We start from the raw sequence: 6,000 nt of genomic DNA, 5'->3' as shown, positions 1-6,000 counted from the left end.
TTACGCATCTTGTCTTTTGTTTTTCTGTACTGATTCTGTCATCTACTAAATGTGTTTCTTTTCTGTGTAGTTTGTACCTCAATAGTATGCACTAAACGTCTGTGCACATGTACTTCCACCTTCGTTTGTTTTCTACTTGTTGTACATGTTTCCATGGGAGGCCTGTGGTGAGTTGAATACTTTTTTGAGTCACTGTAAGTACAAATGAACTGTAGGAAGTTCCTTACTTCCTACATGGAGGAATCGCCCCTGGGCCAAAGGGGTGGGGGTGGGGTTCATACCCCCACCAACCCCCTTTCGGCATCACTGCCTGAAACGAAAGGAAAACATAGAAATAGAAAAGATTAAGTAGGGAGAAAATAAGTACGAAACTGAGACAAGAAGTTCGAAAGCTTGAAAGAAGATACAAGTAAAGAAAAACTGACAAGAGTTACTAATTTCAAGAAGCTAGAATAAAGACGCAATTTTTCTTTATTCCGAGCCCGCTTTGACCTTCCCCGCGGCGTCCATGATAAATTCTGCCCCATTCAATTGCTCAAGTCCATTCCGTGCTCCTAAGACTAAAAATTCCGGAAAGAGAAAATGCATCATCACAGTGTACACACTATCATTTTCAGATCAAATCATGAAAGGTTAGGAATGCAAGGAAGAGTAATTTTATCTCCGTTAGAAATCGCGATTCTTTTTTTCTCCTTTTTAAAAAACCTTTGGTTCATTGATTCATGAATAAACTCTTCAATATTCATTCCAGTTTGCGTTTCCTCTTCGTACTTTCAAGATTGGCTAAGAGATAGGTTAAAGGAAATAAAAAAAATGAACATTTCACGCTTCAGTAGCTAGCAGCTGTTGAAGTTATCCTTGCTTGTTTTTGCCTCGTATCTTTTCCTTTAGCGCGCCATCTTGCGTGGCCTGCTCGAAAAGCCTTGAGGCGTCAGGTTCAGTCTTGACTGTCAGTCGCTCGCAGACGTTGCAGCGAGGCAGAGGGCCGCGCTGTCTGCTACGTGCTCCGTGGGTACTGAACGTCGCGACAAGCTAGTGTACAGTGTTGTTTTTAGCTTTGTTTTTTCACTGAATTTTGTCAGAAATGCGACCGTTGGCTTGCCAGCTAATCCAGAACAGGGTCTCACTCTAGTTTGTGTCCAAACTTCCGAAAGTCGCTGGTGATTTCAATGCGATCGGTACCTTAAAACCAAGAGTCGTTAACCTGTTACCGTGTGTTGTGGTTCATGTGTGTGTGTGTGCGAGGAGCTGTACCCACGACTAGGGAGCGTAGGAGCACTAGGATCTAGCCCTGAGAGCTAAGCGGTAAGTTTTTTTTAGCTCTAGTTCAGTGGCGTGCCCAGGGTTTTTGAAAGTGAGGGGCTATGTACACTTTTTTGGTAGTCAGCCCCAATGTTCCACCTTTTCCTACCTTTAACTTAGGATTGCTGGGTAAAGGGGGGGGGGGTTATGAGCCCCACCAACCCCTTTTGGGCACGCCCCCTTTTTGCCGTAGAATATGTGATACTTGGAATGAATTGAAGGAAATGCGTAAATACAGGCCTCTTAACTAGGAAAAGGTGGGAGTCAATCCTCCTTGATGCAGCATGATGATAAACCGGGATCTTCATCTCCATAACAAGGGAGGATAGTGGAAGAATCGTTCCCATGGGCGTCGGGAGGGGTCGAACCGGTCCTTCGAGTCCCCTTGGTAACTGACAATTTTTTCAACAAAAAAACAAGCTTGCAATTTTTATTGTTAATAACATAAATAAAGTTCATTTACTTCCTATTTGAACGGAGTAATTACAGTAAAAACTGCCATGCAGTGGCGTACTCAATGGGGGGAGGTGTTCTTGAGCCTCATAACCTCCCTCTAGCCCATATATAACCCCCCGTATAAAATGTAGTACAATGTTATTTTTTAAATCTCACCCATCCTAACAAAGGATACCTGAGGGGTAAGGGCGGCCGGAACGTACTGCTGATCACATCACCTCCAAAATGGCCAAGATCGAGAATGTGTGGGGCCCTACCCCCCACATCCCCTAAATGTGCCTCCATGGCACGGTGCTATATGCACCTTACCAATCCAAAGTATAAATGGCTCCACAGTTTTCAAAATTTCAAAAATTATAGTTTCGCGTGAGATGTAAAACAAAATTAACTTTTCCGTATAACTTTTAAACTTTTTGTTGAACGGGAACTAAACAGGAGAACTATGCATAACTGTATACAATGTAAAAATGGGAAAAAAACAGTTGTGAATCGAGTCGAAATGTGTCTCCGAGGATATAATAGTAGTAGTAATGGAGCGATTTTACAATACAGGGAATTTCTCCATTTTGTTTGAAATTCGGCATACTCACTAATTTTGGCCCCCTAATCACGAATCTGCAGTCAAAATTTGGCGCTCACACGTGGAAATAGCAAAATAATCGAAATTAAGTTCTTATTTCCACACCCTCGATTTCCAAATTTCCCGCGGTTCCGGGCTCCGCCCCTGGGGTAATCGACCTACCGCCCCCAACCGCTATCGCGGCCCGGCCTATATCTATAGACTCCCTGTTAAGGGCATGTTAGAAAGTGGCCGGATTCACCTGACCCCAAATAAGCGCCAAATTTATACGTGAGCGCCAATTTTTAAGTGCAGATTCGTGATTAGGAGACCCAAATTAGTAAGTAACCGAAAATTCAAACAAATTGGAGAAATTCCCTGTATTGTTAAATTATACCGTAGTAATAATAAATTTAGTGTAAAATTTGTTTATTTTCATATTACAATAATTGTTTTTAATATTGTTCTACTATTCAAGTTTAAGCAATGTCCTGCCCTCGTACAGAAATTTCTGGGTACGCCTCTGATCGTCCCCCCTCCCACCCCCAGCCTCACAATGCTGAAAAATCATTTGTAGAACTATTCACAGAACTTTTAAGTAGGAATTGTAGCTTTCCAGGCGACGTGATTGGAACAATTGTTCCCGAGTTAGCAGTCAGGTTAAATCGGCGTCGGTTTCAAACGTTTCGAGGGCATATATATTGTGTTCGAATCACAGAACTTCTTTCATAATTATTGTACTAATTAACGAGTAGCAGTGCATAGAGTAGAAAGCGGCCGTTGAAGATTACTAGGCGATGATCGTAGTGATGAAAATATGAAACTAGTAATTTAGCGAGAATAACTATAATGTAATTGTGGTATACAGTGATTTATTCCCACACACCCAAAATCCCCTAAATTTCCTCAACATTCCCAGAAAGTTCATCTACACGCCCTAAATTTTTCAAAAATGCTGTTTTTGGTAATTTTGGCTCTAAATGTACCCTTACACCCCTAAATTCGAACCTTATCCCCCTCCCCCCCCCCCGATGGAAAGTACTAGATTAACCCCTGGTGGTATGCATGTTAGTGTGTGCCTACTTTCTTTCACTGGAAATTTTGAAAATAATATCCCTCAATTATCAAACCACCATCATTACATCCTTGTACTTGTAACTTCAAAAACTCCCACCCTTACACTTGTAACTGCAAATAATTAAGTGCAACGTAAATAGTACAGTCTAAATGCTTTTTGTTCACTTTTAAGTGGGAGTGGATGGTGGATTCTATCTCCTTACAAGTGGTCCAAATTTTGTGAATTTTGTTCACTGGTCATGAAGTCAATTTTACAAATATCCTTAATTGTGGTTGACGAAATGTTACGTCAGTAGAACCCTGACATCTAGCGGTGACGTTTTAAAACATTAACTCAAATTCGTTTACATCCGCGCCGCATTGGACCTTGGACCGTTTTCGAAAATTCTTCTCCATTCGAAAAACTGATATCATATTTCCAAATACTGGAAAATTACATCTGCTTAGAATTCTTTCCAGAGAATTCATGTTATGTGAATTTTAACGCGCTTTAATTTCCTGTTGTCTAGATCAGTGTTCTCAATCGCCGGGCCGCGGCCTGCTACCGGGCCCTGGCATTTATTATATCGGACCGGACTGGAATGGGAAACAAAATCAATCAAAGCATATAGTGTGCGGATTATTTCATAATATTTAAAGTATATACTGTCTAAAGAAAACATTATAATATGGGAAGATTCTATGCAAGGCATTCCAGAGACGACACAAGGGGGCAATTGCCCCCTCCCCTCCCAATTATATATGACCCTACCCGCCAATGTATCCTAATTCGCTGGCAATGAAGAACACAGCTCGAGTTAAACAATTATATCTTTTTCGAGCTAGTAAAAAGACCCTTGTGAAGACTGCTGCCCAGTGTTGCAAGCTTATGCTAAGAAATCGCGCGCCTGTGAAAGAGGCCAGCGTGTTCTCGAATTACGAAACTGCGAGGAAAAGTCGACTAATGTCAAGGTCTTGAAATTTTATCCTTGACTTTTGTGTCTCGTGTAATATGTCAATTCTTGCTTTATATTAATGACAAACTTCTTTTTAACTGTGGCAATCAAGCTGATTAAATGAATAGCTGACATTAACCCTCTCCCCTACTCGGCCCTCGGTCCGCCCCTGAAGGAGTTGCGTTCATCCGTTCCCACTGTATAATTGTCTCACATTCTAGTGCCGCATTTCGCTTCTTTGTACAGCACTTTTGTACAATGTCCGTCGAACTGCACGTCGGACCAAAATGCTGTATATAAAGGTGATTTCCAACTGCAAAAGTAGTAAAAACCAATCGATCTTCAGCAAAATGGCTCCACCTTCACCGATAATGCGTCTTGAGCGACTAACCGATGTTACGGTTTCCGTGCGACGGTAGGTGCGCACTCGATCTCCGTCAAACTATTGGCACTTTCCTCGGTGATGCAAAAATACATGTACCGGCATTTGACGTACCTCACGGAATTATTTCATATATAACACGCACCATACTCTTCCTTGGATAAAATTTTGGAAAACGTGCGCGTTGTTTATCCATAAATATGGTACACATGATTTTTTTAAGCATAAGACATGAGAATAATGAATCTTCGTGGTATTTTTATTTTTTGAAAGCACAAAATGTTGAAATTCGCGAGAAAGGTCACAATTCGCATTTTTGTGGCAAATTCTCGTTATTTCGCTATTTCGAATGGATGTAAAAATGCGTTCAGAACATGTCACCGTGGTACAGTAAGATGTACAAGTATTGCCACGCAAATTGCCCATGATTATTGTTATTAATTTTCTTTTGCATCCTACTGGTTTTTAAGAAGTAAATTTGTATATAACTGAGAGAATAAACATAATGGACAGTTTGCTTGTCCTTACGTACATATACAGGGTCAGGTAATAAGGTGTGTTTTATACAGCGTATATTGATACATCTGTAGATTGAATTGTATATTATGCAAATATGCTGTATAAAGAAACAAACTGCCGGAGTGCTAATTGAGGTGAGTGTACAGTAACTGTACGTACATAAACACTTTTTGCAGCAATTAACATTTTTCGGTGTTCAAAAAGAAACCAAGGTCCCTAGCAAGAACATATTTAGAGGGAGGGGGGGGGGTCCCCGAAAGGATTGATTGCCAAGTACTAAAATTAAATGATGAAAATATGCTTGATTAGTATTTGTTGCATAATCGATGGTTATAAATTTCCTCTGAACGTATTGAAAGTCAAGGATTATATTGGGATCATACAGCTTTGAATGAATTTGAATTTAAAATTTTGGGTGCGTCAGCACTTAGGCTATTTTGAACCCTTCACATTATACGGGCGCCAGCTTCTTATCATTACAAATAACAACTCTAACGTTGCAGAACTAAAAATCTTCTGACTTCTGTTAAAAGCTGAGGCTGTAAACGGGCACTCAGCACACATAAGGACAAAAAACAGGACAACACACACAAAATTATACTGGCCATGGGGCCAGTCGCCAGAGCCTCGTTAGTCTTCAGTCCAGGGTGCACTACGTGGAAGTGATGTTGACTTTTGGGCGCCTACGTGGAAGGAGCACCCCTTACACCCCAGCTTTGAATGACATTACAAAGATTTATGGACACTACTACTCATAATAATGTGCATAA

General features: G+C 40.8%; 1 protein-coding gene across 1 annotated transcript in view; it reads left to right on the top strand.

The window, feature by feature from the left end:
• Positions 1-967: 967 nt before the first annotated feature.
• Positions 968-6,000, top strand: part of mwh (multiple wing hairs) — a 181,767-nt gene continuing 176,734 nt past the window's right edge. Inside the window, exon 1 of the mRNA XM_083110272.1 lies at positions 968-1,305. The gene's annotated coding sequence lies outside the window, so the exon portion shown is untranslated. The remainder of the gene's footprint in view (positions 1,306-6,000) is intronic.

Source organism: Lepisma saccharinum, chromosome 24, assembly GCF_977018435.1.
Source record: "Lepisma saccharinum chromosome 24, izLepSacc3.1, whole genome shotgun sequence".
Classification (NCBI taxonomy): domain Eukaryota; kingdom Metazoa; phylum Arthropoda; class Insecta; order Zygentoma; family Lepismatidae; genus Lepisma; species Lepisma saccharinum.
This window is presented reverse-complemented; position numbering and strand designations above follow the sequence as displayed.